Here is a 13088-nt window from a genome sequence, read left to right as displayed (position 1 = left end):
CCTTGCGCAAGGTGATCTGCCTGCTGCTGCACATAGTGCGCTCCGGAGGCTGCGACGGCTGCTGAGCGAGGGAAGGTGGCCGAAGCGCTGATCCTATTATCCGCCTGCTGTCGCTGGAGAGAGCGGCGGAAATTCTCCCATTGTGTTTGCGGTAATTGCTTTGCCTGCAGTCGGTGCAGCTTCAAAGGGAGCAGGAGGTCTGAACAGCCACAGGGTGCCCAAGCTGCGGGGCGAGAGGAACCGGCTGAAAATGCCAGGGTGCCAGCTGAGCACTGTTTGCTCATGGGTTGCGGTGTGGTGCTGTGCATGTACGCAGGCTGCTCAGGCCCGGCCCAAGACGCTTTGAGCCCTCCCAGCTGCTGGTGCATCGTGGCAAGATGGTGGCATCTGCACCATCCATTTAAAGGTCCCCGCAAAGGATCCTGGGAACTGTAGTTTGTTAAGGATAGCTCTGTGAGGGGTGAACTACAGTTCCCAATATTCTCTAGGGGAAGCCTTGGCTGTTAAAAGTGGTACGTATGTGCTTTAAATTGTACGTACAGTGCACATGTGAGTGAGTTTGTAGCAGTCGTCGTAATAATAATAATAATAATAATAATAATAATAATAATAATAATAATTTATTTAAACCACGCCCATCTGGCTGGGTTTCCCCAGCCACTCCGGGTGGCTCCCAACAGAATTAAAAGCATAATAAAACATCAAACATTAAAAACTTCCCTAAACAGGGTTGCCTTCAGATGTCTTCTAAAAGTCAGATAGCTGTTTACAGTGGTACCTCGGGTTAAGAACTTAATTCGTTCTGGAGGTCCGTTCTTAACCTGAAACTGTTCTTAACCTGAGGCACCACTTTAGCTAATGGGGCTGCACAATTTCTGTTCTCATCCTGAAGCAAAGTTCTTAACCCGAGGTACTATTTCTGGGTTAGCGGAGTCTGTAACCTAAAGCATCTGTAACCTGAAGCGTCTGAAACCCAAGGTACCACTGTATTTCCTTGACATCTCATGGGAGGGTTTTCCACAGGGCAGGCGCCACCACCGACAAGGCCCTCTGCCTGGTTCCTTGTAACCTCACTTCTCGCAGGGAGGGAACCGCCAGAAGGCCCTCGGAGCTGGACCTCAGTGTCTGGGCTGAATGATGGGGGTGGAGACGCTCCTTCAGGTCTACTGGGCTGAGGCCGTTTAGGGCTTTCAAGGTCAGCACCATATGTTGGATTTCCTTGGCTGCTACCAGGTGCTTCAGAAATATTATTTCCTTCTTCAAGAGTCTGTTTTGGCAACCCAGCCCAGCTGGCAGACTTGATGCGACATCTGACAGAGCTTATTCTGCCTCGCTGGAAATAAAAGGCCTGTAGGGGGAAGGGTTGCAGTCCGACGGTAGAGCATGTGTCTCGCATGCCACAGATTTCAATTCAGCTCCTGGCATCTCCAGGTACGGAATGTGAATATCTGAAAACCCCGGAGAGCCTCTGCCAATCAGTGCAGGTTATATGGGGCAAGGTGGAGCAATGATGATCTGACTTGGTAAATCCCTGGATTTCTGCAGCAATTAGGCTCATCCTAGGGTGGTGGTGTGGTGTAGTGGTTAGAGTGTCAGCCTAGAACCTAGGCTGACCTTGGGTGACCTTGCGCCAGTCGCTGCTCTTCAGCCTAACATTGCCGTAAAGGACAGGATCCGCTCTCTGTTCCTGATATGCTGCAGATTCCGAACCTTTTGAGTTATCTCTTCGCCTTGAAACCTGTAAAGAAAACCGAGCAATGAAAATATGAAGCAGGAAGACAGAATTAAGGTTATCAGTCTGTATATTGAGCTGCCTTAAGCCTGTGTTGTTGTTGTTGTTGTTTTTCTGCCCAGACACTCTGGGTGGCTTCCAACAAAGTATTAAAATACAGCAGGCTGTTAAACATTAAAAGCTTCACTGAACAGGGCTGCCTTCAGATGTCTTCTAAAAGTCTGGTAGTTATTCTTCTCTTTGACATCTGGTGGGAGGGCGTTCCACAGGGCGGGCGCCACTACCGAGGAGGCCCTCTGCCTGGTTCCCTGTAACCTCACTTCTCGCAGGGAGGGAACCGCCAGAAGGCCCTCGGAGCTGGACCTCAGTGTCTGGGCCGAACGATGGGGGAGGAGACGCTCCTTCAGATATACTGGACCGAGGCCGTTTAGGGCTTTCAAGGTCAGCACCAACACTTTGAATTGTGCTTGGAAACGTACTGGGAGCCAATGTAGATCTAAATAGTAAAATTATAATTATGGAATAGGACGTCCCTATTTTTATCAGAGAAATGCTGGAGGGTCTGTAGGGGAAGCCCTCTCTGGACTTCAGTGAGATCCAAAGTGCTGCCCTGGACTTCCCCGACTTGACTAAAATATGGGGAGAGGGAGCAAGTAAGCCCTGCACTTCATAACTGATCACATGGTGCAGTGCGCATCCTCCATTTGAATGGCAATGCCCATCAATTTATTTATTATTAATGTTGCAATACATATATGCAATCTTTACATATTGATACATATACATTATATTAGTAAATTCACATTTTCACATTTCGTTATGTATCAACATTTATCCATTTCTTATTTCTTGCCCTGTGTCTTCCCTCCACCCGCGCATGACTCTCTTGTTATTATGTAACTTTATTATTGAGACTGTAATTTTGTATCTTAATAATTAAACATTCAATCTTCTATATCTGCTTAGCTTAACTTTGTGAAATCAGTCTATACATATCATTAAATTCTTGTTGGAGCATCTTTTGGTCGTGTATTCTTCTACACATTTCCATCCCTGTTTGAGATTTTGATTAGATAGCATTCTAACTGTTGATGTCATTTTTGCTAATTCAATCATTTCAAAAAAAATATTTTGCCAATCTTTCAATGTTGGTACTTCTTCTGATTTCCCCTCAGATTATTTTATTGGGGGACAAAGAGTTGGCTCTTATGGCTCCTGGGGAAGGGCTGGAGGAGGTCAGCAACAGAACACCTGCCTTGCATGTAGAATTTTCCAGGTTCAATCCTCAGCATCCCCAGGTAAGGATGAGAATGTGCCCTTGGAGAGATGCTGCCAGTCAGAGTGGGGAATGCTGAGGTCCATATGGTAGTCTGACTCTGTTAGGAGGCAGCTTCCTGTATTTTCAGGGAAGGGCTGTAACTCGGTGGTTAGAGCATCTGCTTTGCATGCAGAAGGTGACAGGTTCAATCTCCCGGTAGGGCTGGGAATTCTGGAGCTGCTGCGGGCCAGTGCTGGCAATACTGATCTAAACGGCTACACAAAGCTTCCTGCGTTCCCCAGCTGAACTCATAATCTTTCCGTGCTACAGGGATGAATGCAGGGAGATGTTTGAAAAATAGGTGCTGGGGCTGATGCCTGGGAAGCAGCAAAAGCTTGCTTACTGTAGTAACCCTTTCCTCTCTGGATGCATGCAGGTTTTGTTAAGTTGTGGGTGAACATATCAGACGACACAGCGATTCTTCAAACAGCTCTTGTTTATTCACAGCCAGAACAGAACTGAACTGAAGGGTTCAGCCAGCCTGCTTATATAGAGCTCCACTACAAAGCAATGGTGGGACGCGGGTGGTGCTGTGGGTTAAACCACTGACCCTAGAGCTTGCCGATCAGAAGGTCGGCGGTTCAAATCCCCGCGACGGGATGAGCTCCCGTTGCTCGGTCCCTGCTCCTGCCAACCTAGCAGTTCAAAAGCACGTCAAAGTGCAAGTAGATAAATAGGTACCGCTCCGGTGGGAAGGTAAACGCCGTTTCCGTGCGCTGCTCTGGTTCGCCAGAAGCGGCTTAGTCATGCTGGCCACATGACCCGGAAGCTGTACGCCGGCTCCTTCGGCCAATAAACAAGATGAGTGCCGCAACCCCAGAGTTGGCCATGACTGGACCTAATGGTCAGGGGTCCCTTTACCTTTTTACAAAGCAACAGTAACAACTTTCTGTAACTATCCAATCACTGAACATCACTTTCAATCCCTTATTTGCATATGTGGACCTGAGTGAAAACTATCTACAGTATCCCCCTGCTGGCCCAGGGTGAGAACTTCAGTACATAACAGGTTTCATACATAGAAGCCAACTCCTAGGGGTCGAGGTTCCTTCGGCTGCCCCAATAAAATATTTGGAGGGGTCAGCCCCCCCCCCCGGTTAATAGGCATTACCTTTGAAATAGTGTGCGTGCGCCGTGTCTTGTGACTGATTATGTGGGGCGGGGCTTAGGCTTACCTGCTCCCCCAATATTTTATTCAAGTTGCGCCCTCCCCCCCCCCGTTTAATATAAAAGGTCCCGGGGCTGAATGCTGCTGGAAACCAAACGCTTTCCTACCTGGCTGAGACCGGAAAGCGAACGGCTCCCAAACCAAAGGGTGCCGGGGCTGAATGCGGGGTCTCCCCGGACTCTCTGCCCGCCGTGACCCTTTCCTGGCTGAAAACGGGCAAAAATCACCTTGCCGCCGGGGAGAAAGAAAGGTCCCGGGTCTGAACTGCATTATAGTCCCCGCTTTCCTGGCTGGCTGCGTGGCTGGGCGGGTCCGGGCGCGGAGAGCTCCGCCTCTGCTTCCTCCTTCGCCTCGCTCGTCCTCGGGCGCCCGGGTTGGAGCAGACGCGGTTCTCTCGGCCGTCCTGGAAGCCCGGTGGCTCGGAGCCGCGATGACCCAGCCCGGGGCTACTCGAGCGGGGTAGCCGAAGCGCCGCCAAGCCGGCCGGGATTAGGAGAAGCGGGAGAAGGGAGAAAGAGGAAGGAGGAGGAGGAGGGCGCACGGCTGGGGCGCCTTGGAGAGCTCGCTTTTGTTCCGCTCCTTGGCGCTGCGGCAACTCCGCCGCCGCCGCCGCCTGCCCGGAGCGCAGAGCCTCGGGGGGGAAAGAGAGAGAAGCAAGAGACGGGCCCGGCCGCTCCCTGTCCTTCCCCGGCTCTGGGTCCCGCAGGGCCGCCGCTGCGCGCGAGAGGAACACGGCAGAGTCCGGCCAAGGGTCGCTTGCGCCCGGCGCGCCTCGCCTCGCCTCTCCAAAGGCACCGAGGCGCCGCCGCCGCCGCCGAGGTTACACAAGCGCGCCCAGGGAGCAGGAAGGCGCCGAGGCAGCCCCACAAGTGCCCGCCGGAGCCGGAGCGTTTCTCGACCGAGGCGAGCCAAGGTAAGCGCGGCGCCTCTCCGGGACTCCCAGGCGCGGTTTGCGCGCTCCTTCCCCAAAAACCGGCGCGCCAGGGACTCCTCGCGCTCAGGCTCTTTGCGCGCTCGGAGAGGTGGGCTAGGTTGGGGAGGGGGCGCTTTATGGGGGTCTGTGGAATCGAGCCTCGCAATATTTGTTTTCAACCCCGGTGTTAGTGGCTTGCCCTGGAGCGCATAAGGAGCGCTCCTTAACGCGCGGCTTGGATACGCGCAAGTGTGAGGTTCTTCGGGTTGCCAGCTTGCCCGGGTGGTTCTGCTCCTGTGGCTTTGAGAGGAGCTCGGCCGGGGTAGCCTGCTAAGCGCTGGAGGCGGAATTGTGCCGGCGTAGCCACGAGGGCAAGGTTAAAAGTTGGCAACCCTGGGAGTGCCTGCGGATCCCATTTCAACTCCGTTCCATCTATGCAAGTTTGCTGGGAGGTACAGCTGCCTTCGGTGGGGCTTACTCTGAAGTAAGTAGGGCATGCAAAGGAATGCATTCTCAGGTGCATTTTTTGTTAAAGAAAACAGGAAGAGAGATCACCCAACTTAGATTCCTCTATCTTGTATTCCTTGCCCCTGGGTTGTGGTGGGCTCTATGCATTGTTTGTGTTTATGTGTGAATTATCCTCTCTGAGGGGGCCTGTACTGAAGATGGTGCCATCTCCCTTGAGTAAAGCGGTCGACTTCTTTTCATTCCTCTAAGTCTCTTGTGCTGTGTTAGTTGCACGGGAGGTAGATGTTCATCAGGTGCAGTTCACCCTCTTCCTTACCCCCTCAGCATCCCAATACCCTGATGGGGAAAACCTTTCCTAGTTGAATTTCTGCTGGGTAAAGGCATAGCAGCTGTACCATTTAAATGAATGAACTGTTCATTGAATGAACCGTGGGTCAAAGATCTCTGGCTCCTCATTGCCCAAATCTACAATGTAAGTGCTTTGGGGCTAGGACTTGTTGTCTCTGACCACATCTGCTCTGTACCTTTAAAGCACTACGCTACTGCTTTAAGCAGTCATGGCATCCCCCAAAGAATCCTGGGAAATGTAGTTTGCTGAGGCTATGGAGAGATGTAAAGAGACCCCCTATTCCCCTCACAGAGCTATATAATTTGCAGAGGGGTTTAACCGGCAGTCCCTTCACCCAGGGAACTCTGGGAGTTGTAGCTCTGTGAGGGGAATAGGGGGTCTCCCACCAATGCTTACCACTCTTGAGAAACTACACTTCCCAGAATGCTTTGGGGGAAGCCCTGGCTGTGGTACAAGAGGGCTCTAAATATTATGGAGCGGCTGTGGCCTCTGCTTATGCTACTGTGAAGCAGGGATGAACGGAGACTGGACTCTGTTGGTTGACAGCAACAGAACTAGGTTCTCCCACCCAATTTGGTGGCTGAAACGAAGCGATGTGACTAGGAGTGGATTTTGCATGTGTGTGAAAGGCCTGTGAGCTCATCTCTGCTCTGAAAGCAAATTCCTAGGGTTCAGGAGGTGCTTTGGCCACACCCTGTTCTTTCCTTCTAACTGTATGGCTGCTTCCAGGTGATCTGTGCATTGTGTCTTTATCCTGATACATTCACAGGGAGGTTAGACGAAGTTGTGTCAAACAAGTGTTGTTCCACCTTTTTTGCTGCATTTCCCCATCACTTCCGTAATAGCAAAAAAGAAAAAAGTACAATCTTTTTGTGGAGGGAAGAGGGTTTGTGTGCGAGGCCTCCCAATCGAATATAACTGCTCAACCTGACTGTCCCATTCTGTGATTGGTTCCTTGCCTGCCTTCCCCTGCCTTGAAAATAACAACAGTCTGGAAGCCCCTAACATCTTTTTCACCTGCTTGTGCTTGGGAGCTGTTTGTTGATTTATTTTTCTATTTCTGGCCTCCCTTTTGTGCTTCATCCCACAGTCACCTGCCCAGGTGGGTTACATAAACTGAAACGCAATCACAACATTGTTGTTGTTTAGTTGTTTAGTGGTGTCCGACTCTTCGTGACCCCCTGGACCAGAGCATGCCAGGCACTTCTGTCTTCCACTGCCTCCTGCAGTTTGGTCAAACTCATTTTAGTAGCTTCAAGAACACTGTCCAGCCATCTCATCCTCTGTCGTCCCCTTCTCCTTGTGCCCTCCATCTTTCCCAACATCAGGGTCTTTTCCAGGGAGTCTTCTCTTCTCATGAGGTGGTCAAAGTACTGGAGCCTCAGCTTCAGGATCTGTCCTTCCAGTGAGCACTCAGGGCTGATTTCCTTCAGAATGGATAGGTTTGATCTTCTTGCAGTCCATGGGACTCTCAAGAGTCTCCTCCAGCACCAAAATAATAATAATCAACAAATTATTATTATTATTACGAAATAAATGATTATTACGAAATAATAATCAACAAATGGGAAAATAGAAACGTTGGGGTTCTAGCAAAAGTTGCCAAGCGGATCTGCCGAGTGTGAGATCCACTCATTCTTTTGGTAAAGGACCATGTGTCAGGGATAGGAGGCTGAGGCCTTGTGGCCTTCGAACCTCTCTGAAGGCCACGCTCCCTCCTCAGCCCTGCCTCTTCTCTCCACAGAATTTCTCGAGTGTTTTCTCTTGTCCTTGCGCTCTGAGGGTGATGCTTTATGTTTTCCTGGATGGAGAATAGAGATGGATGCATGAGAAAAATTGTTGCTCCTCCCACTTTTGCTTCTAGCCCTGCCCACCTGCGTGTGGCTCCTGAAAGCTTGCCTAGGAAGGAATGTGGCCCCTGGGCTGTGAAAGGTTTCCCACCCCTGGGAAGTCCGTTCTGCGATTAGTTCATACGCCTCCCTCTTCTTCCTGCTCCCTTCTGCCAAAGCATTTTGGAACTGGCTTGCCATTAAAACTGATGCTCAGCATGTCCAGAGTTGTAGCAGAATGTGTATTTTTGAAGTTAATGTTTCCCCGACGTCTTGGACGAGCGTCTCTTGGCTCGCTCGGCTGACTTCGTTCCGCTCGTGCCATAAATCTCTCCTTCACTTAATTTAGGACGGAATTATTTGTCTCTCTTCTCCCCCGGCACTCCCTGGCTGAATCTGGCCAGTAGAGGTGGCCGCAATGGTCTCACCCTCTACCCAAAAGGCCACATCTGCCTATAGCGTTTCCACAGTGACCTGTGCAAATCCCTCGTGGGAATTTGCACAGAAGTCTTGAGGCAAATGTGCGATCATCCTTGCAGGGAGCTGATGTTTCCATGCCAGCGGGAATATCCCAAGCTCAAAAGAGATCTCCCTTGACATTTGTTAGTGCAATTTATTTTCCTGTTAGCTACCCTGTCTGCCTTCCCCAACTTGGTGCCCTCCAGATGTTCTATTATCGATCACGTCGATAGCCCAACTTTCCCCCAAGGACCTCAGGCACATGGTTCTCCCTCCCGCCCATTTCACCCCCTCGTGACAACCCTGCGAGGTAGGTTAAGCTTAGAGGCAGTGTCTGGCTCAAGGACACGCCCAAAGAGCTTTCCACGGCTGAGGATTTGAACCCTGGGCTCCCAGGTCTGAGTCTGACACTGCCCTATACTGGCGCTGTTGTTGTTTTGAACTACGACTCCCACCATCACCCTGAACCAGCATGGCTGTGTGGTGCCAGCACTGTTTGAAATTGTTGTTGTTGTTGTTTAGTTGTTTAGTCGTGTCCGACTCTTCGTGACCCCCTGGACCAGAGCACGCCAGGCACCCCTGTCTTTCACTGCCTCCCGCAGTTTGGTCAAACTCATGCTGGTAGCTTCGAGAACACTGTCCAACCATCTCATCCTCTGTTGTCCCCTTCTCTTTCCCAAAATCAGGGTCTTTTCTAGGGAGTCTTCTCTTCTCCTGAGGTGGCCAAAGTATTGGAGTCTCAGCTTCAGGATCTGTCCTTCCAGTGAGCACTCAGGGCTGATTTCCTTCAGAATGGAGAGGTTTGGTCTTCTTGCAGTCCATGGGACTCTCAAGAGTCTCCTCCAGCACCATCATTCAAAAGCATCAATTCTTCGGCGATCAGCCTTCTTTATGGTCCAGCTCTCACTTCCATACATCACTACTGGGAAAACCATAGCTTTCACTATACGGACCTTTGTTGGCAAGGTGATGTCTCTGCTTTTTAAGATGCTGTCTAGGTTTGTCATTGCTTTTCTCCCAAGAAGCAGGCGTCTTTTAATTTCGTGACTGCTGCCACCATCTGCAGTGATCATGGAGCCCAAGAAAGTAAAATCTCTCACTGCCTCCATTTCTTCCCCTGCTATTTGCCAGGAGGTGATGGGACCAGTGGCCATGATCTTCGTTTGAAATTAGCCAGGCGCGTTTTGCACCTGGCTTTTGACCTGGGAGCCAGTGGCTGATAGCCGGTTGGAAAACGCACCTGGCGAATTTCGAACACGGCTCCAGTGTTAATCTCTGCTCCCCCTGGCCACATCATTTGTGAACATCAAAACATTTGGTTTGCGTTTCTTTTTAAATTTCTGCTTGACACCTAAATAGAACTTGAAGCAGTCTTCCCCAGATTTCTTCGGGGGTGTTATCTGTATGGATATCTTGGACCACCTGAGCAAGATTAATGGCACCTCATCAGCCTAGCCAGGAGGAGTGGGCTGGGTCAACGCGAGCAATTAAAAGCCTTCGTTAGTGTCTAAATAAGCCTGATGGCTTGGACAAGCTGATGGCACCATGGAGGTGTTACAGCTGAAAGCGCCTTCAGATCTGAGCACTTCTCTCTCGGGGCAGGAGGGAGGGAGATGTTGGCAAAGGTGGGACCTGTGTGCTGGTTCTGCGGACGGTGAAGGGATGTGATTTATGCCAAAGCCCCCTCCGGAGCAGAGGAAGGCAGCTACTCCAGGCTCCAGGCCAAATAATGTTGCAAGGAATCTCTCTTTTAGTGTGGCAGCCCCTGTCCCTCTGGAACTCCCTGCCACTTGATATTACGCCTGTGCTTTTATTGCCCTGGTTTCGATGCCTGCCAAAAACCTTATCGTTTGGGCAAGCCTGATGAGACATGCTGTTGTATTGCGTACACCAGTTTCTTCTTTTGAACTGTCAATTTTATCTATGTTTTGAGCTCCCGCCCCCCACTGTCATACTGGCAAAGAGGTCGTCTTTTGCTTGCTTTAAAGAATCAGCTTGCCTCTTCCGCAACAGGACCCCTTTGCAGAGAAATTGGGCAGCCAGGCTCCAACTGCGGGCGCCTGTCGCTCCCATGCCCTCGACCCTGTGCGTATTTCTACTGGGGGTTTCCGAGCTCGCCTGGGAGCCGTGGAGCGAGCGAGGCGAAGCGAAGTGCTCCACTCACCCTGTAATGGACGGGAAAAATCCTACTGACACAGTGGATACGAAGGCTTGGGAATGAAGTGTTCCCGAGCTGTCCAAAGGAAATAAAAGAAATCGGATTAATGAGCAGAGGTGGAAAATTAGGAAGGGCCTGCGTGTGCGTGGAGCTGCAGATCAAAATTCGTGGCAGTGCCTTGCCTTATTTCCAGGGGTCCTTTTCTCATCTGCTCTAAGCCTGTCCTTAAATAACTGCAAGGTGGTGTCGCGCAGTGAGGAAGAACATTGAACTGTGAGCTTTTAAATCCTCACTTTGGCTAAGCGGAGATTTCCGCCCGCTGGGTGGCCTTCGGTAACTGCTCTCTTTCAGCCTTTTGACCCCTGTTCATCCATCAGATGTGTGAAACTGGACTACCTGATACAGGCATTTAAAAGGTGGCGGAGGACTTTGGAAGTGGCTTTGAGCTGCCTCCAAATGGGCTTCCCTGCAGGGGAGGGTTTGGGATACAGTGCTAGAAACTCAGATATATATATATAAGCTTCTTGTCAAATGGCACCTTAATCCTAGGTTACGGAAGAAACAACAGAATGTCTAGGCGCTATTTTTTTTCCTTTTTAGAATGAAATTTATCCCCCCCTTTTTTAAAGTATATCTTTATTGATTTAAAGTAAATACATTTATGGGAAAACACGCAAACAAGCAAATAATGGAGAAGTCAAACAAACAACCACAACATAATTTTAATTTCTTTCTTTATAAGTTTTATAATTGATTTCAATACAGTGGTACCTCAGGTTACATACGCTTCAGGTTACAGACGCTTCAGGTTACAGACTCTGCTAACCCAGAAATAGAGCTTCAGGTTAAGAACTTTGCTTCAGGATGAGAACAGAAATCATGCTCCGGCGGCGCGGCAGCAGCAGAAGGCCCCATTAGCTAAAGTGGTGCTTCAGGTTGAGAACAGTTTCAGGTTAAGAACGGACCTCCGGAACGAATTAAGTACTTAACCCGAGGTACCACTGTATCGGGAATATAAATTATGCTAGTTAGACTGATTTGTTGTTTCCTACAATGAAATTTATTATGGTAATTATTATTATTATTAATTTCATTTCTATAGCGCTTTACATTTTAAAGAAAACCAAAAACAATTTGTCACACATAAAAACACATCAAATCAAGCGATCCTAAATAAAACCAATTCAAGCTTCCAGGAAAATATTTCAGATCCTTCTCTGAGTGACCTTTTGCTTCCCCCATGTTTACCTACTTAATTTATAGGGCTGCGCCATAGCAGAAGGACTCTGTGAAGCCCATGTGGTGTAGCGGTTAGAGTGTTGGACTAGGACCTGGGAGGTCCGGGTTCAAATCTCCACACTGCCCTGAAGTTCACTGGGCGACCTTGGAATCAGCCACTGCACCAACCTCACAGGGTCGTCGTAGGGATTAACTGAGGAGGGGGGATGTACCCCTTGGAGAAAAAGGTTTGATATAAATGCAGTAAATAATCTCTTCTTCTGACCTGCTTAAGGAAGCTGGAGGGACCAGCCAGGTGGAGCTGTCAGTTGCCAACCTGCCAACCCAGAAATCTCGACGTGGTTGCAATTGGACCCACGTCAGTCGCAAAATGCGCCTAGCTCCTGGCTAGTTTCTAACACTGTTGGGGAGCCCGTGATCAGTGTTAGAATTTAGCCAGGTGTCAGGCGTGTTTTGCTACTGGCATGGGTCCAATTGTGACCACGTCGTGATCTTTGGGTTGGTGACAGAGGAAAGCAGCATGTCACTTAGGGAAGGATCTGAAATATTTTCCTTGAAGCTTGAATTTGTTTTATTTGATGTTTTAATGGGTTGTAAACCACTTTGAGATTTTCTTTCTTTCTTAGAAAGCAGTATAGAAATAGAAAGCAGTATAGAAATAAGAATACAGTTATACCTTGGGTTACAGACACTTTGGGTTGCGTTTTTTCGGGTGACGGACTGCCGAAACCTGGAAGTACTGGAACGGGTTACTTCCGGGTTTCTGAGGTTGCGCATGCGCAGAAGCGCCCAATCGCAACCTGCTTGTGCGCAGACGTGCCACTGCGCTTTGCGAACACTGCAGGTTGCGAATGTGAGTCCCGCACAGATCACGTTCACAACCCGAGCATCCACTGTAGTAGTAGTAATAATAATAATATACAAAACAACCTCACTGCAAAAAAGTGCCTAGACATTCCATTGTGGCAACTGCAGCCAACTGCCTATATGATGATCCTGGACTGCAAATGCTGTCATCTTTGGCTGCTGGCGAAGGCTCAGCTCATGACCAAGCGAAGATTTTGGCAGCTTTGACGCAGAGCGTTCACTCTGGAACAGCTCTGTGTTTGAACATAAGAAAAGCCTGCTGGATCAGTCCAAAGGCCTGTCTCGTCCAGCATCCTGTTCTCTCACAGGGGCCACAAGATGCCTTGTGGGAAACGCCCAGGCAGGGACCTGAAGTGCAGTGGCGCTTTCCCAACCTGCAATACTCATTGGCTGGCGTTTGAGGCCTAGCGCTCTGGCACTCGGATGTAGCACGCACCCTTATCCTCCACAAATTTCTCCAATCGGCTTCTAAAGCCATCCGAGTTGGTCATCAGTACACCTTGTGGCGGTGAGTTCCGCAGGTTAACCACGCGCTGTGTGCAGGCATACTTCGATGTGCGGGTCCTGAACCTTCCAGCGTTCAGCTTT

The 13088-nt window shown here is 49.8% G+C and overlaps 1 protein-coding gene and 1 long non-coding RNA gene across 3 annotated transcripts in view; one reads left to right on the top strand and one right to left on the bottom strand.

The window, feature by feature from the left end:
• Window positions 1-607: 607 nt before the first annotated feature.
• On the bottom strand, window positions 608-4452 carry LOC310760979. The gene is made up of 2 exons (XR_014547146.1): window positions 4326-4452; window positions 608-1738 (listed from the first exon to the last, which is right to left on the bottom strand). It is a non-coding gene; the product is annotated as an uncharacterized lncRNA (long non-coding RNA).
• A 91-nt stretch (window positions 4453-4543) lies between these two features.
• GDPD5 (glycerophosphodiester phosphodiesterase domain containing 5) overlaps window positions 4544-13088 on the top strand; it is a 175526-nt gene continuing 166981 nt past the window's right edge. For both annotated transcript variants that reach the window (XM_083609922.1, XM_083609921.1), the window contains exon 1: window positions 4544-5131. The gene's annotated coding sequence lies outside the window, so the exon portion shown is untranslated. The remainder of the gene's footprint in view (window positions 5132-13088) is intronic.

Source organism: Podarcis filfolensis (assembly GCF_964270895.1).
Source record: "Podarcis filfolensis genome assembly, chromosome: 4".
Taxonomy (NCBI): domain Eukaryota; kingdom Metazoa; phylum Chordata; class Lepidosauria; order Squamata; family Lacertidae; genus Podarcis; species Podarcis filfolensis.
Note: the sequence above shows the minus strand (reverse complement) of the source record. Positions and strands in the feature narration are given on the sequence as shown.